Raw genomic sequence first — 24,704 nt, forward strand, 5'->3', positions numbered from 1 at the left:
GCAAACAGCTTCATCAGTAAGGTGTCTGCTTCCAGTGTAATAGGTTGTGGTTTCTAATCCTGGGTGTGACACTTGTAAAATGTGTATAATAAAGAGGGTGTGATTTGTAAGGTGTAGGGACCAGTGAGGAAGTCGGCTACTGAAAAGATAGCGGCAGCTATCAATTAACTTAATTCACTGGTGTCACAGAATGGGAGGAGAGGTGCCCCCCTTCAGAGCAGGAGCCCGGCGGCAGATGACTCCGTTGCCTCCCAGAGTTCTGCCTCTGCTCCCCATAGTGTGCTCCCCTGTAGCCAGCCTCCATACTCCCCCTCCCCATAGTGTGCTCCCCTGTAGCCAGCCTCTATAGCCTCCTCCCCATAGTGTGCTCCCCTGTAGCCAGCCTCCATACCCCCTTCCCATGGTGTGCTCCCCTGTAGCCAGCCTCCATATCCCCTTCCCATGGTGTGCTCCCCTGTAGCCAGCCTCCTTACTCCCCCTCCCCATAGTGTGCTCCCCTCTAGCCAGCCTCTATAGCCCCCTCCCCATAGTGTGCTCCCCTGTAGCCAGCCTCCTTACTCCCCCTCCCCATAGTGTGCTCCCCTCTAGCCAGCCTCTATAGCCTCCTCCCCATAGTGTGCTCCCCTGTAGCCAGCCTCCATACCCCCTCCCCATGGTGTGCTCCCCTGTAGCCAGCCTCCTTACTCCCCCTCCCCATAGTGTGCTCCCCTCTAGCCAGCCTCTATAGCCCCCTCCCCATAGTGTGCTCCCCTGTAGCCAGCCTCTATAGCCCCCTCCCCATAGTGTGCTCCCCTCTAGCCAGCCTCTATAGCCCCCTCCCCATAGTGTGCTCCCCTATAGCCAACCTCCATACCCCACCTCCCCATAGTGTGCTCCCCTGTAGCCAGTCCCCATAGCCGCCTCCCCATGGGGTGCTCCCCTGTAGCCAGCCTCCATACCTCCCTCACCATAGTGTGCTCCCCTGTAGCCAGCCACCATACCCCCCTCCCCATAGTGTGCTCCCCTGTAGCCAGCCTCCATAGCCCCCTCTCCATAGTGTGCTCCCCTGTAGCCAGTCCCCATAGTCCCCTCCCCATAGAGTGCTCCCATGTAGCCAGCCTCCATACCTCCCTCCCCATAGTGTGCTCTCCTGTAGCCAGCCTCCATACCCCCCTCCCCATAGTGTGCTCCCCTGTAGCCAGCATCCATACCCCCTCACCATAGTGTGCTCTCCTGTAGCCAGCCTCCATACCCCCCTCCCCATAGTGTGCTCCCCTGTAGCCAGCCTCCATACCCCCCTCCCCATAGTGTGCTCCCCTATAGCCAGCCTCCATACCCCCCTCCCCATAGTGTGCTCCCCTGTAGCTAGCATCCATACCCTCCTCTCCATAGTGTGCTCTCCTGTAGCCAGCCTCCATACCCCCCCTCCCCATAGTGTGCTCCCCTGTATCCAGCCTCCATACACCCCCTCCCCATAATGTGCTCCCCTGTAGCCAGCCTCCATATCTCCCTCCCCATGGTGTGCTCTCCTGTAGCCAGCCTCCATACTCCCCCTCCCCATAGTGTGCTCCCCTGTAGCCAGCCTCTATAGCCCCCTCCCCATAGTGTGCTCCCCTATAGCCAACCTCCATACCCCACTCCCCATAGTGTGCTCCCCTGTAGCCAGCCTCCATAGCCCCCTCCCCATAGTGTGCTCCCCTGCAGCCAGCCTTCATACCCCCCTCCCCATAGTGTGCTCCCCTGTAGCCAGCCTCCATAGCCCCCTCCCCATCAGTGGCGTAAGTTCGTCCCAGTTGCCCGGAGGCAAGATAAATATTGGTGCCCCCCGATTTCCTATATCAAGATAAGTGTGTGTGTGTGTAGCAGCAGACACTTTACTGATGGACCTATTTGCTCCTGTAGAGTAAGCATGAGAATGATAACTATATGAAGTTACGTGTAATTGTCAGAGAAGTATTTCTAATCCTGGGTGTGACACTTGTAAAATGTGTATAATAAAGAGGGTGTGATTTGTAAGGTGTAGGGACCAGTGAGGAAGTCGGCTACTGAAAAGATAGCGGCAGCTATCAATTAACTTAATTCACTGGTGTCACAGAATGGGAGGAGAGGTGCCCCCCTTCAGAGCAGGAGCCCGGCGGCAGATGACTCCGTTGCCTCCCAGAGTTCTGCCTCTGCTCCCCATAGTGTGCTCCCCTGTAGCCAGCCTCCATACTCCCCCTCCCCATAGTGTGCTCCCCTGTAGCCAGCCTCTATAGCCTCCTCCCCATAGTGTGCTCCCCTGTAGCCAGCCTCCATACACCCTTCCCATGGTGTGCTCCCCTGTAGCCAGCCTCCATATCCCCTTCCCATGGTGTGCTCCCCTGTAGCCAGCCTCCTTACTCCCCCTCCCCACAGTGTGCTCCCCTCTAGCCAGCCTCTATAGCCCCCTCCCCATAGTGTGCTCCCCTGTAGCCAGCCTCCTTACTCCCCCTCCCCATAGTGTGCTCCCCTCTAGCCAGCCTCTATAGCCTCCTCCCCATAGTGTGCTCCCCTGTAGCCAGCCTCCATACCCCCTCCCCATGGTGTGCTCCCCTGTAGCCAGCCTCCTTACTCCCCCTCCCCATAGTGTGCTCCCCTCTAGCCAGCCTCTATAGCCCCCTCCCCATAGTGTGCTCCCCTGTAGCCAGCTTCTATAGCCCCCTCCCCATAGTGTGCTCCCCTCTAGCCAGCCTCTATAGCCCCCTCCCCATAGTGTGCTCCCCTATAGCCAACCTCCATACCCCACCTCCCCATAGTGTGCTCCCCTGTAGCCAGCCTCCATAGCCCCCTCCCCATAGTGTGCTCCCCTGTAGCCAGCCTCCATACCCCCCTCCCCATAGTGTGCTCCCCTGTAGCCAGCCTCCATAGCCCCCTCCCCATAGTGTGCTCCCCTGTAGCCAGCCTCCATACCCCCCTCCCCATAGTGTGCTCCCCTGTAGCCAGCCTCCATATCTCCCTCCACCAGGGGGGGTCTTTAAATAGTCAGAGGGGGCGTGCCTCTGAGCAGTCAGTCAGGGGGCCCATAGAAATTATGCTATGGGGCCCCCATTGGTATAGCTACGCCCCTGGCTTTGCCCCTCCTGACTCCTCAACTGGGCTCAGCAGAAGACTTGCTGAGTTGTTACCTTCTTTTCAGTGCTGCTCTTCAGGTAGCGGTGTCCCCTGTGTATCCTGTCTGGGGTGTTCCCTGCGGATGTCCTTTCCTGGTTCCTGTTGTTTCTGCTGCTGCATACTTTCATCATTCTCAGGCTCCTGCTGCTGCAGATGGCTCATCTCATCTCCAGTAACCCGGTATTTGTTTTGACCCCCTTGCTTATACCCCCCTCCTTTTGTGTCTCCCCCACTCCCCCTCCCCTTTCCCATCATCCTTCTCCTGTCTGTCTACTTTCCCTGTAACTATGGCCCTAATTCAGAGCTGATCGTAGATGTGAGGAAAAACGCACATCTGCGATCAAACTCTCTGACATGCCCAGCACAGGGCGACTCCCCCCCGCATACCGGGCCCTACCTGTCCCCCGCAGGTATGCGAAAGCATCGCACAGTGGCGATGCTTTCGCACTTACCGAGTAGCTCCCTGCCCATGCAGCCTAGCTGCTAAGGCAGGCGGCTACCCACCATGTTTTTGGGCACATCGGCTGCGTGACGAAACACAGCCGCCACAACCCACCCCACAAACGGTCCAGACACGCCTTCCTTCTTCCTCTATTCCTCTCTCGCTGTCTGCCGTCTCCCCAATTCCTCCTCTCTCCCTCTGCTTTGTCTCCCCCATTCCTCCTCTCTGCTATCTCCCCCTGTTCCTTTTCTCTCTACCATCTCCCCCTATTCCTTCTCTCTCTCCCGTCTCACTCTATTCATTCTCTCGCTTCCTTCTCCCCCTATTCCTCCCTCTCTGTCTGCCATCTCCCCCATTCCTCCTCTCTCCCTTTGCATTGTCTCCCCCTATTCTTCTCTCTCTGTCTGCTGTCTCCCCCTATTCCTCCTCTCCCCCATCTCACCCATATTCCTCCTCTCTCTTTCCCATAAATGTATAAAAGTTGACAATATATTAGCCTCCAACTCAACACAAGTTTGATGTGCAGGGGGGCTGCGAGCATTGGTAGGGGAGGCAGCAGTAGCGGGCATTGACTCGGCGACGGTAGGAGTCATCGTCGATACTCGAAGGACATTATGGCTGCAGTGCCTCACCAGCCACTGACCTCATCGCACGCCACTGGTGTTCATTTCCCAACTGTCATGTGTTCATCTCCCAACTGTCATGTGTTCATTTCCCAACTGTCATGTGTTCAACTCCCAACTGTCATGTGTTCATCTCCCAACTGTCATGTGTTCATCTCCCAACTGTCATGTGTTCAACTCCCAACTCATCTCCCAACTGTCATGTGTTCATCTCCCAACTGCCTGGGCATTTAGCATGTCAGTCAATTGATCACTGTTGGCTGTTAGGGGTTAAGGTTTTTTGGGGAAGGAACATTGGCCCTCATTCCGAGTTGATTGCTCGCTGCCGTTTTTCGCAGTAAAAGTGAAAAAGCGGCAATTCTGCGCATGCGCATGGTACTCAGCGCGCATGCGCTGAGTACTTTCACACAAAACTTTGTAGTGTTACCCAAGCTCGAGCAACGTTTTACAATCGCTCGAGTGTTCGTAGTATGATTGACAGGAAGTGGGTGTTTCTGGGCGGCAACTCCGCGTTTTCAGGGAGTGTGCTAAAAAACACAGGCGTGCCAGCCAAAAACGCAGGAGTGGCTGGAGAAACAGGGGAGTGACTGGCCGAACGCAGGGCGTGTTTGTGTCGTCAAACCAGGAACTAAACAGACTGCATTCATCGCAAGATAGGAGTAGGTCTGGAGCTACTCAGAAACGGCATGAAATTTTTCCTGTGCAATTCTGTTAATCTTTCGTTCGCACTTCTGCTAAGCTAAGATACACTCCCAGTGGGCGGCGGCCTAGCGTGTGCATTGCTGCTAAAAGCAGCTAGCGAGCGATCAACTCGGAATGAGGGCCATTGTGTATGTCCTGTTTTAACTTGATTGGTTGTTATAGAGTCAGGGGTGGTACTGCTAGGAATATAGGATTTCATTTCAGCCTAGAAGTTTCTGCCTCTTTCCAGTTTTCTCATTGGAAGGATAAGTATGGTGCTTCTGTTGAAGTGTGTTTTTGCTGTAATTCTGTATTCATACTTTTCTATTCTGCTCTTGTCTGCGTCTTCATTCTAACTCTTAATTCTTTTATTTTCCTCTATTCTTTTGCTTTCTCTATTGTGTATAGCTATGTCTGCTAGGCCTAGGCGCAGCGCGGGACTGCCAGCGCGCTTATCTGACGCAGACCAGGTGTCACAGGCGGGCGTTCAGGGTCGGGGCAGGCCGGAGGCTGATAGGAGTGGTGTGGGCCTTCGGGGACATGCTCATCCTCCGAGCTGCGTCACGGATAGGGCCCCTTCTCTGTCTCCCACAAGGTCCTCTATGGCGGTTAGGGATGTCGGATCTGGGTTGACGGCGGCAGCTGGGGGTGCTCCCCGAGGCGGGACTTAGTGACGAGCATTCCCGCTCCATTAAAGCTAGGTCGTCCTGCGTCGTTACGGGCGGTAGGGCTGATAGGACGGGGGGCATGGCTTCTTGTGGCCGTGGACAGCGGGTTAGGCCTTTGCTAACAGAGGACTCATTTGGGGGTGCTTCGGATGGAGCTATGAGTTCAGGTGCTGTGGGTATTGCGCGTGCTGGGGTATTGAGTCGACTACGCAGGGTCACATTGCCTTGGCGGAGAGGTCGTGCTTGGCATTAAGAGGCAGGCTTAGTGTTGTCGGGAATGCTGGATCCGCAGCCGGGGGATCCCAGTGTCTCCATGGCAGTGGTAGCATGCAGGCAGTGGAGAGAGGGGCTAACGCTAGGGAAAGGAGGAGAGTAAGGCGTAGGAGTGCGCAGCAGAGTTCCTCTGGGGTAGATGATGGTTCCACAGTGGCTGACAGTGAAGGCTCGGCAGGGCTGTTGCAGCCCACTGGGGGCACTCATTCCTCTCTTCGAGGCCATGGGACTTACACGGAGGTAGTGCGTGGCGTACCGCCTAGCGTGGCCGCTCCTGCTTTGGATGCATCGGTTTTATCTACAATTTGTGCGGCGGTTGTGTCAGCAGTAGTCCCCCTGCTAACCACCGTGCCAGGTGGGCAGGGCACTGATGATGGTTCATTGGCTACTGATATTACACGGGCCCATACACCGGTTTTGGCCTCAATAAGTGCACCTAGGGCGCAGGGACAGTTGTCTGGCTCGACTGTAGCGCCTGCGCTTGCGACTGGGAATGATGTTTCTCTTGTTTCCGCAGCTCCAGAGATGGCAGTCGCAATGGAAAGAGCAACAGAGTCAGGAAGTCATCAGGGTGGAGCTGAGTCAGCGACCGTGGCTGCGCAGGCTGGTGAGTCTTCTTCAGACCCTGACTGGTCCAGAGAGAGAGTGTTGGTATTCCTGGTAGTGGAGTGGACTCTGGTACCCGGTCTTCCTCCTCGAGTGAAAATAGGTATACGGGTAAGGGCTCCATCAAGTGAAGTAGGAAGAGGCGCAGACGGCGGGATTCACATGGTGAAGAGGCGACGGCGGCGTTCGCACAGGTATTCGAGCTCTAATTCTTCCCAGGTGTCCGTAGAGTCGGACACGGACCACTGTGCTGACACAGCGGTAATGCGTGGGTTGAGGGCCCGGGACCGAATCCAAAAAGGTTAATATATTAATATATTTGCACTGACCAGTGATGATAGGAAAGCGTTGCTAGCAGCAAGGAAGAAAGGTCAGGGTAGTGAGGATTCCTTTCGTTCTTCACAGACTTGGGTTAGGTGTATGCTGTTTTTTGCGCCCCGTTACTTGGAGTCGCGGCCCGATGAGTATATGAATTTGATTCGCTACTAATTTCTGATTCATCTGCTGTTCACTAAGTATAACGGATAAGCTTGGCTGCGCTATGATGAGGATTTTAGAAGAAAGCAGCATGGGCGTGAAGTTTACAATTTTGGTAAGAGGGATGTGGAATTATACGTTGAACTTACCCAGGCCGCTGGCGGAACGACGGACGGTAACGGCGCTAAATGCTGGGGGAAGCAATCAGGTCCTAGATACTCTAGCTATAGGGCAGACCCGTTGCGCGTGGAGCACGGGAAATGCTTTGACTTTAACAATGGCCAGTGTGAGTGGGGTGGAAGGTGTCATTTTCGACACTCCTGCATTAGGTGCGGTGGGGGCCACGCAATCAAGGACTGCAGCAAACCGGCGGCTGGAGGGACTGCCACATCCATGACTCGGCGATCCAGCGGCCCCTGTTGTTGGGTAGGGCTCCCACTCCGATTAAGCTGCCTGCGCTTTTGCCCCGGTTTCAGAGATATCCGCGTCAGTCCGATGCAGAGTTTCTGCGAGCTGATTTTGCAGACGGCATTCTGTTACCTATTGCTGGGTCAATTCAATGTGGTTTTGTGAGGAACTTGCGTTCTGCTTGTGACTTTCTGGATGTTTTGAAGCATAAGGTTTCTGCCGAGGTTAGTTTAGGACGGATGGTGGGCCCCTTTTCGGGAGGCTCCTATTCCGGATTTAGTGCTTTCACCGGTGGGGGTGGTACCAAAAAAGATTGCCGGCAAGTTTAGGCTCATTCAGCATCTTTCTTATCCCCTGGGGGCATCAGTGAACGATGTTATCCCAAAGGAGCATTGTCAGGTGGTTTACTTATCTTTCGACTCTGCTTTGGAGATAGTCAGATAATTCGGTAGTGGGGCGCTTATGTACAAGTTGGATGTGGAATCTGCCTTTCGCCTCCTTCCTTTACACCTGTCAGTGTTCCGGTTTATGGGTTTTAAGTTGGACGATGGGTTTTATGTCGACAGATGCCTGCCTATGGGTTGCTCAATTTCTTGTGCGTATTTTGAGCGGTTTAGTACATTTTTACATTGGTATCTACAAGAGGCTACTGCGGGGGCGGGGGAGTACGTACTATTTGGATGTTTTTCTGTTGATCGGTCCCCCAAATTCAGATCGGTGTAGGATTCTGCTAAACAAGCCATTAGCATTGTTCGAGGTTTTTGGAGTTCCAATTGCTGGGGATAAGACTGAGGGTCCTAAGGAGTCCTTGGTTTATTTAGATATCCAGATCGATACTCTGGCAGGTTTGTGCAGGCTTCCAGAAGATAAAGTTCGGCGTCTCCATGATGGAATTTTGTTTGCGCTTGCAGCAGGCAAACTCATTCGTAAGCAGGCTCAATCTCTTTTGGGACTGTTTAACTTTGCCTGCAGGGTGATCCCTATGGGGAGAGTGTTTTGTAGGAAATTGGAAAGGGCAACAGTGGGAATTAGAAGGCCGCATAATTTTTTGAGGTTATCTCTTGAAATTTGTAGGGATCTGCGCATTTGGGACGCGTTTCTTTTTCAATTTAATGAGGTGTGTTTATGGCAAGAATCTGCAGTTCCCAATACTGTATTGGAGCTTTTTTACAGATGCAGTGGGTGCCTGTGGTTTTGGTGCTTATTTCGCGGGTAGATGGTGTGCGGTGAGTTGGCCGGAGGATTGGGTAACCAATCGATTGATAGGAAACATGTTGTTACTCGAAAATTTTCCTATCATGGTGGCATTGGAATTATGGTGTCATTGCCTGCGGAATAAGGAGGTTGTTTTTTGGTGTGACAACCTAGGAGTGGTCTTTGCCATTAATAGGCAAAAATCTACTTCTTTGCTGGTCCTGAGGGTTCTTGCGCAAATAGTGTTGACATGCTTGGTGAACAACATCACGTTGCGAGCCTAGCATGTTCCAGGTGTACGTAACGACATTGCAGATGCCCTTTCCCGTTTTGATTAGAAATGTTTTAGACGGTTGCCTCCCTCTGAACGTCCATTGGGTGATGAATGCCCTGATTATGTGTGGCAGGTTATCCACCAGGACTAGAGGACCTAGCGCACAGGTCCTTGGCTCCTGCGACGTTTGCAGCCTATTTGGCTTCATGGGAGTGTTGGAACCGTGTCCTGCTGGAGAACTTTCATGACTTGATTCTTGCCTTTGGGTGGCGTTTTTATGTCGACGGGAAGTCACACGCGTACAGTACGTCGGACAGGTTCTTGCGGGCATCTCATATTTTTTGCGTCTTCGTGGGGAGAGGGACTTTACTAAGTCCTTTTTCCTTATGAGGGTTCTGAAAGGCTGGGCAACGGCGGTCCCACCTTTTCCTGACAGAAGGCACCCAATCGATAGTTCCCTGTAGAGGTGAATTTTGGGGTCGTTGAAGAGGATTTGTTCCTCGGACTACGAAGTTCGTCTCTTCAAGATGGCCTTTGTGATGGCTTATCATGGAGCATTCAGGGTGGGTGAACTGGTGGCGGTTTCTCATACAGCAGTTTTGCCTACGCTGGCGAGCCATGTCGTTGTGCGTCCCGACGGTTTGTGGTGCAAGATACAGTGCTCCAAGACTGACGTAGTGGGCAGAGGGCAGTGGGTCCGAACGGGTCAGGCCAGTGTACGCTGCATTTGTCTGGTGGTCGTGGCGAGGCTTATTTGGGCTTACGGCCTCATTCGCCTGACGGGTGGCTAGTTCATAGTGATGGTTCCCCGTTGACTCGTTACCAGTTCAGGTCGGTTTTGAAGCACTGTCTATTGGACCTGGGTCTGTCACTGGTCAATTATGGGACTCACTCTTTCTGCATCAGTGCTGCTTCAGCTGCCACTGTAGCGGGTTGGTCCGAAGTCGATATCCGGGCACTGGGTAGGTGGAGATCTGGTGCAGTTAGACGCTATATCAGGCCTTTGTGGATTAGCCGCTCATTTATCGCCCTTTACGATTGTGGGGGCCTTGAGGAATTATTGTTTTACCGTCGGTTTTAATTACGGCTTTTGCCGGCTGACGGATGTTTGTTTTTTGCCTCAACTCAAATTTGGTGACCCACATTTCCCCCCTTCCACGGTTACGGTTTTTCCTTCCATGTTATGCATTGGTTTACTCTTAATAATGTACTCTTACATAATTCTTTTACAGGACGGTGGTTAGATCCGCAGATTATTTAGGTGGTTGGCCACTCATATGTATATTGGCTTTCTGTGTCACCTTTGGTCAATGATGTTGGGAATTTCCCGAAGCTGCAGCTTATGCGTTGGTTGGGGCGAAGGGGCCTCAGGTGGGATGGTCTGAGAGACTGGTTGGTGTTCTCTGCAGCCAGGTTTGGTTATCCCTTATTTCTTATTGTTCATGTGGGGGGCAACGACTTGGTGGTTAGGTCAGGCCTCAATATTCGCTTTGAGATAAGACGGCACTTGTTGCAGTGGATAACCGACTGGCCATTTTGCACCGTCATTTGGTTGGCCATTGTGCCCCGGAGGGTTTGACAAGGAGCTTTTAACCCGGGAGCGATTGATCTGGTTAGACGTCGGGTTAATTCAGTGGTCGGTAGGGCTGTCCTGCAACACGGGGGTCTAGTCATGACTCACGGTAGGATTTCCTTCGGGGACCAGAGGATGTACTGGTCGGATGGAGTTCACCTGTCGGAAGAGGGTTTGGCGATCTTTTTTGAGGAGATGATTAGAGTGTTGAGGTCCTCTTAGTTTGTTTTAGGTTGTGGTGGCGGTGGCATGTTTGGAGGAACCTGGCAGTTGGCCGTTCCAGAACGGTTAGTTAACTTTTGATTTATTAGGTTTAATTTTCTTAGGTTTTGGAGTAGAGGTGTGGTTATATTTGATCTTTTTTGACTTATGGGCATCGTCGTCCTAGGTGGGCCCATATGCTATAGTTGACAATTATCATATGTGGATCTTGGGGCTGGTGGGCCAATTTTTATTCCGTAGGGGCTGAGTGTTAGCTCTGTCCTTACGAGTTGTGTTATAGTCAGGGGTAGTGGCAGGACGTCGACCCCTGGCCATGTAGGGGCAGATGGCCCATGGTTGGGTTGGATTCTGGATGGTCAGGGATGGTGGCAGAAGGCCGATCCCTGAACATCTGGGCAGAAGGCCCTCCAACATATATTGTATTATTATTTAATTTATATGTTCTATGTTTTATTTACACGTGATATTTGCATTATGTTGTCTTCATGCAAATTTTAACCGTTCTTCTCCCTGCCACCTTAGTTAGAAAGGGAGTTCTTCATCTGAGTTTAGTTTTTATAGGCCTTCCTCTCAATCAATAAAAAGCCGACCCCTTTCACGCCATATTTCAGTTGTCAGTGTCCTTATTTATTTAGATAAGTGAGTTTGAACAATGTGCAGCTGCATCCGGCCGTGTGATGTTTATGTGTGCAACTCCTAATTGTCACGTGTGCAGCTCCCAACTGTCATGCGTTCAGCTCCTGGCATGTGTTCGACTCCCAACTGTCATGTGTTCAGCTCCCAACTGTCATGTGTTCAGCTCCCAACTTTCATGTGTTCAACGCCCAACTGTCATGTGTTCAACTCACAACTGTCATGTGTTCAACTCGCAACTGTCATGTGTTTAACTCGCAACTGTCATGTGTTCAGCTCCCAGCTGTCATGTGTTCAGATCCCAGCTGTCATGTGTTCATCTCCAAACTGTCATGTGTTCAACTCCCAACTGTCATGTGTTCAGCTCCTAACTGTCATGTGTTCAGCTTCTGTCGTGTGTGCAGCTCCTAACTGTCATGTGTGCAGCTCCCAACTGTCAGGTGTTCATCTACTAACTGTCATGTGTTCAGCTCCCAACTGTAATGTGTTCAGCTCACAACTGTCATGTGTTCAGCTCCCAATTGTCATGTGCTCAGCTCCTAACTGTCATATGTGCAGCTCCTGTCATGTGTTCATCTTCTAACTGTCATGTGTTCAGCTCCTAACTGTCATGTGTTTGAAAAATGACAGTTGGGAGCTGATTGGCTGGAGCACCATTTATCATACTCAGTGAGTTTTATCATTCACAACGAGTTTTAACACTCGTTGATAAATGGGCCCTGTGATAATTTTCACCTGTGCTCAAGTATAGCTATCCTTAAAACCTGGACTGCTATTGTGCATTGAGAGCCGAGGTTGAGAAACACTGGGTGCATGCTGGGATAAAATAAAATTTAATATGGTCTATTTTCAATCACTTTGCAGAAATTTGGCACCCATAGTGACTTTGAAAAGTAAAAGACGGGTTTTACCTGCTGAAGATGAAGCTTTAAGAAAAAGATATCAATATAATCTAATATCACCAAGGTCCTAATGCAGAACTGGTCACACACTGACACCCAAAGAAGCATCACAGAAAAATAGCATATGTATGTATAACGGTATATACGGAGGCCTATGCGAGGCAGGATGCATACAGATGGGCGAATGTAGCATATGCACATGGATTATGCCAGGGGTATTGTACATCACATATACTCCGTGCCCATTTGTATTGCTTGCAAACTACACATTGGCAATTAGTTATCAATAACACTTCAATACTTTCCTAATACAGAAGAAACAACTACACATCTCATGTACTATAGTAGAAAACAGTTTGCTACAGCGCGCACACCAATAAATCAATATTAACGCAAGTTCTTTCTTTTCTTTCAGCACTGTGGGGCACTACAAGTCTCAGTGAGCCCTGGATACCAAGGCATTCTTGATCATGACATTCTGTAAGTGCAGTAGGCTCTGGCTGATATGGGTTATGTTGACATTTCTAGCATACTATTTTTTCATTATTTTTCAAATTTTTCCCTAAACCCAGTGTCCAGGGGTGTAGGGAATAGCCAGCGTACTATTACCACAGGCATTGGAGTAGCTATAGTGGGTGCAGGGGGTGCCACTGCTGTGGGGCTCAGAGATTTAGGGGGCCCCACACCAGGTTAACTACTATACATTAAAAACCAACCAGGCAACAAAACAACCCTCTCTTATACTCACCCACCTAAATACTAAGGATATGAGATAACACTACTGTGGTAAGAAGTAAGGGTACCCGTAGGATATTGATTGACCTGTCAATCATAATTATAATAAGACAGGATATATTTATTTAAAAAAAAAAATTTCTAAGAATATTTTCACCAGGGCAATCACAGGCTATCATTAAAGGGCGCATTTTAACGTAAAGTTCATGGCCCTCATTCCGAGTTGTTCGCTCGCTAGCTGCTTTTAGCAGCCGTGCAAACGCTAAGCCGCTGCCCTCTGGGAGTGTATCTTAGCTTAGCAGAAGTGTGAACAAAAGGATTACAGCGCTGCCACAAAAAAAGATTGTGCAGTTTCTGAGTAGCTCGAGACCTACTCCTAGCTTGCGATCACTGCAGACTATTTAGTTCCTGTTTTGACGTCACAAACACACCCTGCGTTCGGCCAGCCACGCCTACGTTTCTCCAGCCACTCCTGCGTTTTTATCTGACACGCCTGTGTTTTTACACACACTCCCCGAAAACGGTCAGTTTCCACCTAGAAACACCCACTTCCTGTCAATCACTCTGTAGCCAGCAGTGCGATTCAAAAGCGTCGCTAGACCTTGTGTGAAACTACGTCAGCTTTTGTGAAAGTACATCGCGCGTGCGCATTGCGCCCCATACGCATGCGCAGAAGTGTCGATTTTTTGCCTGATCACTGCGCTGCGAACAAAAGCAGCTAGCGATCAACTCGGAATGAGGGCCCATGTGCGGTATTTATTCTTAATTTTTATTAATGTCCGTTTGGCTTTTGCCACATTCATTTTACATAAATATAATTAAAAGTTACATTTTATCCTTTATCAATTTTTTACATTTTTTGTTTATTTATTTATTTATTAGCAGTTTCTTATATAGCGCAGCATATTCCGTTGCGCTTTACAATTAGAACAACAATTATAGAACAAAACTGGGCAAAGACAGACAGACAGACAGACAGAGGTAGGAAGGCCCTGCTCGCAAGCTTACAATCTATAGGGAAATAGGCATTGATACACAAGGATAGATGCTACCTGTCACATAATGGTTCCCCAGGTTGCTAGGTTCTTAATGGGTTGTATATGATATGATCACCCAGCAATGTTGGAAGACAAAATGTGAGTTTATGTGGACTGTACAGAGGGGATGTAACTTGATAGGGAAGCTGTGAAGGTTATGTGTGTGGGTCTGAAATTTGGTAGGCTTGTCTGAAGAGATGAGTTTTCAGAGAACGTTTAAAGGTTTGGAGACTAGAGGAGAGTCTTATTGTGCGTGGGAGTGCATTCCACAGAGTGGGTGAAGCCCGGGTAAAGTCCTGTAATTTTGAGTGGGAACAGGTAATACATGTGGATGAGAGACGCAGATCTTGTGCAGAGCGGAGAGGTCTGGTAGGGAAATATTTTGAGATGAGTGAGGAGATGTATGATGGTGCAGTTTGGTTAATAGCCTTGTATGTAAGTAAAAGTATTTTATATTTGACACGGTAGAAAACCGGTAACCAATGGAGGGACTGACAGAGCGGATCAGCAGATGAAGAACGTCTGGCGAGGAAGATTAGCCTCGCAGCTGCATTTATAATGGATTGAAGTGGTGATAGCCTATGTTTGGGAAGACCAGTAAGGAGACTATTACAATAATCAATGCGGGAGATGATGAGTGCATGGATTAGAGTTTTTGCAGTGTCTTGTGTAAGATAAGGGCGTATTTTGGATATGTTTTTAAGGTGCATGTAACATGATTTAGAGACAGATTGAATGTGTGGAACAAAGCACAGTTCAGAGTCAAGGGTGACACCTAGGCAACGAGCTTGTGGGGTGGGGTGGATAGTTGCATTGTTAACAGTTATAGAGATATCAGGTTGGTAACTACTCTTAGCTGGTGGGAAAATAATTAATTCGGTTTTGGAAATGTTGAGTTTGAGGTGGCGAGATGACATCCAAGATGAAATGGCAGACAGGCATCCTGTGACACGAGCCAATACTGGTGGTGACAAATCTGGGGAGGATAGGTAGATTTGAGTATCATCAGCATACAAATGATACTGAAATCCAAAGGAGCTGATTAGTTTACCAAGAGAGGAGGTATAGATTGAGAAAAGCAGAGGACCTAAGACTGAGCCTTGCGGTACTCCAACTGATAGAGGTAGAGAAGAGGAGGTAGAATCAGAGAAGTGAACACTGAAAGAGCGGTTAGATAGGTAGGATGAGAACCAAGAAAGGGCTGTGTCCTGAAGACCTAGGGATTGTAGTGTTTGTATGAGAAGAGAGTGGTCAACAGTGTCAAAAGCAGCAGAGAGATCTAGAAGAATAAGTAGTGTGTAATGGCCTTTTGATCTAGCAGTGACTAGATCATTCACTACTTTGGTCAGTGCCGTCTCTGTGGAATGTTGGGCACGAAAGCCTGACTGAAGTGGATCCAATAAGTTGTGCGAGTTAAGAAAGTGTGTAAGGCGAGTGTAGGCAAGCCTCTCAAGTAGCTTGGAGGGACTGGGTAGCTGAGAAATGGGACGGTAATTAGAGAGTGTGTTTGGGTCAGAGTTGTGTTTTTTTAGAATGGGAGTAATGACTGCATGTTTAAACAGAGAGGGAAAGATACCAGTAGAGAGAGAGAGAGATTACAGATTTTAGTTAAGGTTGGGATAAGCACAGGAGACAAAAGTTTTACTGACCTGTGAGGGTATAGGATCAAGAGGAGAGGTAGTGGAGTGGGAGGATGAAAAGAATGTTGATACTTCATCTTCACTTGTGGGATCAAATGAAGAGAAAGTGCCAGAGGGTTCAGGTAGGGAATTGAGCAGGTCACTGGCTGAGTTAGAGCATACCATTTCATCTCGGATTTTATAAATCTTATCCTTGAAGTAGGAAGCAAGTTCTTGTGCACGGATAGTAGCTAGTGGGGGAGGTGAGGGAGGGTAAAGAAGTGATTTAAATGTATTAAAAAGTCACTTGGGGTTGTTGGCATGATAAGAGATGAGAGATTGGAAATATGTTTGTTTGGCAGTGTCCAGGGCCTGACGATAGGAGAGGTAGGTAGTCTTATATGTGAGAAAGTCACTTGGATTCTGAGATTTCCGCCACTGACGTTCTACTTTACGTGACAGTTTTTGTAGGTGTCTTGTTGATTTAGAGTGCCATGGTTGGCATCTAAGCCTACGTGGAGTGTGATGGGTAGCTGGAGCCACTTCATCAAGGGCACTCTCTAGGGTCTGGTGCAGGTGTGATATAGCAGTGTCAGGTGTAGTAAATGTAGAGATTGGTGAGAGCAGTTGTTGCAGAGAAGTGGAAAGTTGTTGAAAATGTATATTGTTAGTATTTCTGCGGGTTAGAGGAGGCTTGCTTGGTTTTAGTGTCCTAGAATTTAAAGTAATAGAAGAGATTGTGAAGGTGATCAGGTTGTGATCAGAGAGAGGGAAAGGAGTGTTAGTGAATTCGGAAACTGAGTTTACAAGAGTGCCCCAACGAAGAGTCTTTCTTTTTTCTCCTTTTGAGCATACTATAATCTCTACTGACTCTGGACGCACCACCGACACCAGAGATACACTGTGGAAACACAGCGTATTTAATATAGAGTCGGTACCAGACATATATCCTCTTTGAGGTCTGCATGTCTGAAATAATCCAGTGCGGAACCAAATCCCCCTCCTGTATAAATACTATATATACCAATTTCCCGGATTTACCTGCTAAGCAAAAGCTGGAGTTACCCTACTCGTCAAAGACCCAGTGGACGGAGGTAAGTATATACAAAAATGCGGTAAAAACACTAAAAACTATTTTGTTTCCACTTTTTTATTTTAGTACATCCCACCTAGGGAGGCCAATCCCAGGATTGTGATCGGCAGGATCCTGGGATTTAGGGCCAAAAACGTCCGGGATTCAATCCCAGGATTGGAAGCTCCAATCCCAGGGATTGAGGGATCAGCATTGAGCGTCTTCAGGACGCTCAGACGCTGCCCGGCTTCCTCCTCCCGGCTGCCCAGCGCAGCGTGACGTGCAGTTAGAGGTCACACTGTGCCGTCACCCGCCACCGGGGGAGAGAAGAGGATGTGTCCTACCCGCCCACGCGATATGGTGAGTTATGTGGGCGAGGGGGCGGGCACATAGTGAAAAACTGATACCCAGGATTGAAAAAATTGCCCAGGATTGGCCTCCCTAATCCCGCACCCAGTACCTGAGTGGTTTATCATTCACAGCCTGCAGAGTGCCTTATTAATCATTATGGGGGAGGGTGTGTACCGGAGGTCTTGAACCAAGGGCCTAATTCAGACCTGATCGCCGTGCTGCAAATTACACTGTCCTGCGATCAGATAGTCGCTGCCCAGGGTGAGTGAAAATTCACCCCGTGCAAGTGTGCGATTGCATGTGTACTCTGTGCGAAAATTCCCCTCAGTCAGCGGACAGCTGCAAAACCGTTCACTTCACACTCACCACTTACTCTTCCAGTCAGTGGAGTCAGAAGGCGGGTGCGGGGGGTGACACCAAAGTGCCGGCTCTCCTGCATTGACAGGAGCCGATTGCTGCAATGTGAAAATCATCTGCAGCACTCGGCTCCTGTCACAGATAAGGAGCCGGCACTGCACACTGCCCAGTCTCCGTGGACAGCCAGCATCTCCGGGGAAGCTGGACATGCCCCCAGAGTGAAGAAGAAGACACCCGCGAGGCCACGCCCTTTAAATTAGGACACGCCCCCTTTTCGGGCGGCGGCTCCAGCAGAGTGAGTGGGTGGGAGTGTAGTAATGCAGAGTGCGCACCGGGTGTCACCACACCTGGTGACGCCTCTGCCTCCATTGCAAAGACATCAGGCTGATTGGGGCCAGAGATGACGTCACACACCCGCCCTGAAAACACTTGGGAACACCTGCGTTTTTCCAGACACTCCCAGCAAACGTCCAGTTACCACTCCCAAACATCCTCTTCCTGTCAAACAGCTGTGCGATCGAAATTTTCGCACCATCCTGTCGCTGCTTGGCGACATGCGTGCACATTGCGGTGCACACGCATGTGCAGTCATTCGATAATCGCCCGCTGTGCGAAAACCCACAGCAGTGATCAGGTCTGAATCGGGCCCCAAATCCTGACATTTTGACCTACAAAATAGGATGTCTGCAAACTTTGCACCTGCTACAATCTGTGTTAATTCCTGTTGAGACCCATGTTAATTTAATGCTGACTTCTAATACCCCTTTCACACCAGCAGCTTTGAACATTGGTTATTGGCACATGAGAACGCTTAACCAGTGTTCCTGTGCGGTGTGAAAGGTTCCATGGGCAATATACTGGGTTGAGCGACCCGGTATTTCAACCCCGCTAGCGAGCAGGGTTGAACTCGTGTTCCACCCGGTTCGCTGTGCGGTGTGAACAAGAGCCGGGTCAGTGTGACCCGTTTCCCGTTCACAGTGTGTGGACGGGCGGCGCTTGGAGATCATGTGATCTCCCAGCACCGCTCCCGCCGCGTCACCGCCGACGTCACCAACCCGGCACTATGCCGGGTTGCAGTCTGCGGTGTGAAAGGGGTACTGAGGCGGGTCGCACACTGGGAACTCCCGTGTCAGGCTCCCGGGTTTGACCCGCCTCAGACGGTGTGAAGGTGGTATAAGTGAATAACTAAATACCTGTTGTTTATGTAAAAATTGCTATTGTTAAAGTACTTCTGTAATATATAAGAAGCGGGGGTAGTATGGTATGCCGGCGGCCGGGATCCCGTCGGCCAGCATACTGGCGCCGGGATTCTGACCGCCAGCATACCGGCAGCTGGGCAAGCGCAAATGAGCCCCTTGTGGACTCGCTGCGGTCGCCATGCTGCGGGCACGGTGGCGCGCTACGCTATTTATTCTCCCTCTATTTAGAGGGAGAATAGTTGTCGGTATGCCGGGTGTCGGGAAATCGGCACCGGCATACTGAGCGCCGGGATCCCAACAGCCGGCATACTGAATACTACCCATAAGAAGCAATTATCCATCTCACCTGTGAGATTAAAAACTGAAAAAAATTAGCTTGAACACACAAAAGTATAATATAAGTCCAAACGAGTTAGAAAGCACTAATCAGCAATGCGCTGCAAATTGCCGATCGGATGCGGTTCACTAGTATTGGCAACATATGCTAATTGCACCTGCTAATACTGTAAAGCAGCTTTCTCAGGTGACAATGCATCTGTATGTATGTAGACAATGCAGTCTACATGAGTTTTCAATTGTGCAAAGGCCAAACTGCATGCGATAAGTGGTAGGATTTATCGCATGGAATATGCAACGCATGATACAGCCGCCCTTAGAAAAATTTTTTTTGTGCCCTGGCAAAAGTTACATTTTCCATTGTCAGAGGTCACAGATTTATCAGCAAGAGCCAGGATTCTCAAAAGGCTGAGACAACATCAAAGTAAAAACTCCAATGGATTTTGCTAAATCTGTATCCCTCAGCCTGAGAATCCAGAAAGACATTTGTGACATATTTAATTGTTGTCAGTCTTTAACTGACAGCAGTAGGATGTAGTGGATGATTCACTCAGTGGAGACTTCTCATTCTCACCTCTATTTGATCATTTATTGACTTCTTATATCAATATCTTTCAGCCTTCTAGCAAGTCTAAATGGCCAAAAGTACTAGGACATCCACAGAGGGAGGCAATGGAACCTATACCCCCCCCCCCCCCCACACACACAATTTTTGGAAGTAATGAATGAGGAAAAGGGGCGTGATCGTGTCACAATGGGAGTAGTTATACCATCGTAATGTGAGACCTTAACACCGATGGGCGTGTGTAGCCTTGGAACGCCATGCAATGGAGACATCTGCACCCACTGAGTACCGCAGGGGACTACCTCCCAGCCACCTACGGATCTAGACAAATCACAGAATATCGGGACAGTCAGGAACTGTCCTGCCAAATCAAGATGGCTAAGACGTAGGACGAAACCAGAGTCTGAGCTACAACAACATCAGAGACCTGCCCTCAAGTGCTGCAAGGTAGCTGGTTCATTTAACTCCAAATCAATGCACCAAATCAAAAGCAATAGAAGATACTGTTGATAAGGCTCACAGTAAGACATCACCATGGGTTGGGTATGCGTGACCGGCAGACGCTGGGGTCACGGCTTTTGGATGGCTGGGATCTCGGCAGGACTGACCCTTCTTCTGCTGATGCAGCCTTGCATGAGGAGACCCTACACCACCACGTCACTCTGCACTTCTATGCTACTCTGCTATGGTGCAATTTCCCGCCTGCCCTCTTTGTCCATGTGGCAATAATGTTAACATGGCAATGTAGACAGTGGTGAAATGTCGACATGTTAGACTGTCGATATTTTGTCCTGTGGCCCAATGGTGACTTAGCTGCTCTTGGTAGCTGCAGTGGGTCCAGCTGCGTCTTCTGGGTCCTAGCAGACGTATGGTCTTCACTTGCAGGTCAGACCTACCCTCCGGCGTTCTGGTCAGCATTTGACCACTATCCCTAACCTTAAACCCTCCCTTCAGTGCCTATCCCAACCTCCCCCCTTCTGCCTAATCCTAACCCTCCTGCCCACAGATTAACCCTACTGTCGATATTCAACAATTCACCTATTGACATTCTAAGGGGGATATTCGGGTGTAGTATGGTATGCCGGCGGCCGGGCTCCCGGCGACCAGCATACCGGCGCCGGGAGCCCGACCGCCGGCATACCGACAGTGTGACGAGCGCAAATGAGCCCCTTGCGGGCTCGCTGCGCTCGCCACGCTGCCGCCACAAGGGAGAATATATGTCGGTATGCCGGGTGTCGGGATATACTGTGCGCCGGGATACCGACATTCGGCATAGTGAAGACCACCCGGGATATTCAATTGTTTGAAAATTCAGTTGGGTGACTGGTTTTTCCTATCTGATAGACAGGGAAAAAACAGACACCCAACCGACTTTTCAAACATTTGAATTCCCCCCCTAAGAATGTAGACATGTCGCCCATCAATGTTTTAACAATATGGGCAGCACGGATGGTGTAATAGTAACATAGTAACATATAGTAACATAGTATTTGAGGTTGAATAGAGGCAAATTGCCCATCGTGTTCAACCTGTTTTAAGTTGTGATGATTCTACATACTTGCTGAATAATGTTTTTTGACTAGTTAGCTACTATAACTCATGTTATCCCCGGATTAACCACGTTGATATTTTAAGTATTATAACCTTGGATAGCTTTTTCATTCAGAAATTTATCCATTCTTTTTTTAAATTCAATTACAGAGTCCGCCATTACCACCTTCCCTGGCAGGGAATTCGACATCCTAATTGCCCTAACAGTGAAGAACCCTTTCCTCCGTTGCGTTCGGAACTTTCTCTCCTCCAGTCGCAGCGAGTGCCCACGTGTCCTAAACTGTGTTCTTTTAATAAATAATTCCTCTGATAACTCTTTGTGATGTCCCTTTACATATTTGAAGATATTAATAATATCTCCTCTTAGGCGCCTCTTTTCTAGTGTATACATATTCAGCCTAGTAAGTCTTTCCTTATAATCCAGTCTTTCTAGGCCTTTAATCAATTTAGTAGCTCGCCTTTGAACACTTTCGATGTCTTTTTTATACAATGGTGCCCAATTACCTTACACAGCAAAGATTGACACTGTGCTTTCCAGGCCTATTTCTGGTTAGCATTACTGCCTCACAGCACTGAGATCATTGGTTCGATTCTCCCCATGGCACTAACTGTGTGGAGTTTGCATGTCCGAACCATTTGCGGGGCGGGCCGTGGTGGCTGCGTGACATCACACGCAGCCGCTGCGACCGAAATGATGGCGGGTAGCCCCCTGCCTGCGCAACCTAGGCAGATGGCTACCCACCATCTTTTGTGTCGCTGCTGAGCGAAGTGTTTGCATGATAGCGGGGGGGGGGGGGGGGGGAGGTCCGACCGGCATGTGGGGCGGACTTGCCCCGTGCTGGGCGCCCCCCGCATGCTATTGTAAAGGGTTGTAGTTGTGCGATTTTTCGGACAACTACAACCCATGCTGAGTTAGGCTCATCGATTGTAAGCTCCACTGGGGCAGGGACTGATGTAAATGGGCAAATATTCTCTGTAAAGCGCTGCGTAATATGTGTGCGTTATACAAATAACTGATAATAAATAATAACATCATCAACAAGTATTGACATTGTTACTCTCGACCTTTTTACTACATCCCCTCCCCCCAACATGTTTTTATTATAGTCAGGCTAGTGAGGTCTGTATAAAAGCACCAATGAAGGCCAATTTTTTCAATTGCGGAATATAAAAAAATAGGTTTTAGAATATGAAACAATTTTCAAGGATAAAAAGGTAAGAGCACAGGCGAAAAAATAAAATTCCGCAAATGACTCTTCTTAATAAGGACACGATCAGTAAATGAATCCATGTCCCAGGTTTACAACAGTACTGCTGTAACAAATAAGACAATTGTGCTGCAGTGAACGGTGCTCTAAAAATAATGACCTCTTTTCGCTGCGGCTGCTGAAATGTACAATTTACACATTTATGGAATGGGGCTGTAAAACACAAGTACATTGTCACAGCTCCTTTTTAACTTCATTCTTCAATGCAGAAATCGTGTGCACCAGAACTGGAAATTCGATTAGCCCCATGTATATTTGCCTGTTAAATATCTGCCATAGCATTTCCATAACCTCTGACAGATTATCTTTTATTCTGATTTACAATTACATTTTTTTTTTTTTACCACCCCTCCTCCTCTTCTCTTTTCCCTCCATGTAAGCGTCCTGATTGTTTGTGTCTGGAAACCAGAATTAAATATTCAGAGAATCAGAAAGTGGAGGACACAGTATAACTCGCTGTCTCTCCCAATACACATGATAAATTTGAATAATCTAAATTTTTATTGCGGTAATATTTTTTGTTAAAAAGGGGGCCACGTTTCTTTTTTTCACTTTTTTTATTTTTTAATAAAACCCCAAATTCTTAATAAACAGTTCAATCTCTACCACAGTAAAAGGAGCACTCTTTATGGCGCTGACAGATTGTGGAAAATGATTACATGCCGATTCCAGTTTAGCTCAGCTATAAATCTTTGTTCCCCCCTCCGTTTCTTCTCCTGTTATTAATGTTATAGTTCTGGCTGTTTTATGGCACAAAAAAAGAAGCCTTCAAAGTTTTTGCCGAACAGCAGCAGAACTGATCAGAAAATACTAAAGTTAGTCAAGTAAAACAAAGATATTACCCTAATCTCCTCTGGGGGCTAACCCTTTCTTTGCTGATTTTTTTTTTTTAAGATGTGAAAAGATTAACCATTCGCTGCTAAGGATCACCATCCTTTGTGAGAAGCTATGCCCCATCTGTACTGAGTGATCTGGAAATGAAAGTGTAAAAACTGATGTTTTATGATAATTTGTGTCACAGATTAAGATCATATTTGTGTTATTTGGCCTCCCTGACACCCACCTCGCACCTCTCCAATCCATCATCAGTGATGCTGCGCGCCTCATCTTTCTCTCCTTCAGAACGGTTGTTTCTTCCCCACTCCATCTGCTCCTATGCTGGTACCACTCCATCTGCCCCTATGCCGGTACCACTCCATCTGCCCCTATGCCGGTACCACTCCATCTGCCCCTATGCCGGTACTACTCAATCTGCCCCTATGCCGGTACCACTCCATCTGCCCCTATGCCGGTACCACTCCATCTGCCCCTATGCCAGTACCACTCCATCTGCCCCTATGCCGGTACCACTCCAACTGCCCTTATGCCGGTATCACTCCATCTGCCCCTATGCCGGTACCACTCCATCTGCCCCTATGCCGGTACCACTCCATCTGCCCTTATGCTGGTACCACTCCTGCTGCCCCTATGCCGGTACCACTCCATCTGCCCCTATGCCGGTACCACTCCATCTGCCCCTATACCGGTAACACTCTATCTGCCCCTAGGCTGGTACCCCTTCACCTGCAGAATCCAATGCAAACGCTTCTTACTCAACTGTAAGAACACCACCCAATTGTCCTCCCCTGACCACGTCTCCCTCCACACTGCCACCTGCCCACTGTGTTCCGCCAACAACTGCTATCCCTCTTGCCAACTGATCCTCCTCCTTGGACCTAAACTTATTACAGATGGTCTAAATTAGTTAAAAGCACTCTGGAAACAGAGCTACTGGAAATAAGATATATGGTAACAAGGTAGGAAGAATTATATTACTTCTGTGTTTTATGTGATTGTGTTTTGGTTTATTTTGTAACTGTGAGGTCTATGTACCAAACTTTGGAGAGAGATAAAGTGGACGAAAATAAAGTACCAGCCAATCAGCATCTAACTGCCATGTCACAGGCTGTGTTTGCAAAATGATAGTTAGGAGCCGACTGGCTGGTAGTTTATCTCTGTCCACTTTATATCTATCCAAACTTCGTACATAGGGTCTAATTCAGACCTGATCGCAGCAGCAACATTTTTCTCTAATGGGCAAAACCATGTGCAGTGCAGGTGGGGCAGATATAACATGTGCAGAGAGAGATAGATTTGGGTGGGGTGTGTTAAAACTGAAATCTAAATTGCAGTGTAAAAATAAAGCAGCCAGTATTTACCCTGCACAGAAACAATATAACCCACCCAAATCTGACTCTCTGTGCACATGTTATATCTGCCCCACCTGCAGTGCACATGGTTTTGCCCATCAGAGAAAGAGTTTGCTGCTGCGATCAGGTCTGAATTAGGCCCTATGACTTGTATGTGATAATTGTTTTAAAATGTATTTAATTCAATAAGATGTAGTGAAATAATTAGATTTAGTGGTTTACTATTTGTATATGCCTTTACATTTGTCTCACTGTCTACAGTTTTGTGTATTTAACTCTATATCACCCTCTTCCCCACCTGTACCCAGATGTGTAGCTAGGCGCCATGGTGCCCGGAGCAA

The 24,704-nt window shown here is 48.7% G+C and overlaps 1 long non-coding RNA gene across 3 annotated transcripts in view; it reads left to right on the forward strand.

Annotated features, from left to right (window-relative positions):
• The window catches only part of LOC134944523 (uncharacterized), a 61,996-nt gene extending 40,777 nt beyond the window's left edge, over positions 1-21,219 (forward strand). For all 3 annotated transcript variants that reach the window (XR_010181889.1, XR_010181890.1, XR_010181891.1), the window contains 3 exons: positions 6,313-6,402; positions 12,500-12,564; positions 21,057-21,219. This is a non-coding gene — a long non-coding RNA (uncharacterized LOC134944523). The remainder of the gene's footprint in view (positions 1-6,312; positions 6,403-12,499; positions 12,565-21,056) is intronic.
• Positions 21,220-24,704: the final 3,485 nt, after the last annotated feature.

This window comes from Pseudophryne corroboree, chromosome 7 (genome assembly GCF_028390025.1).
Source record: "Pseudophryne corroboree isolate aPseCor3 chromosome 7, aPseCor3.hap2, whole genome shotgun sequence".
Taxonomy (NCBI): domain Eukaryota; kingdom Metazoa; phylum Chordata; class Amphibia; order Anura; family Myobatrachidae; genus Pseudophryne; species Pseudophryne corroboree.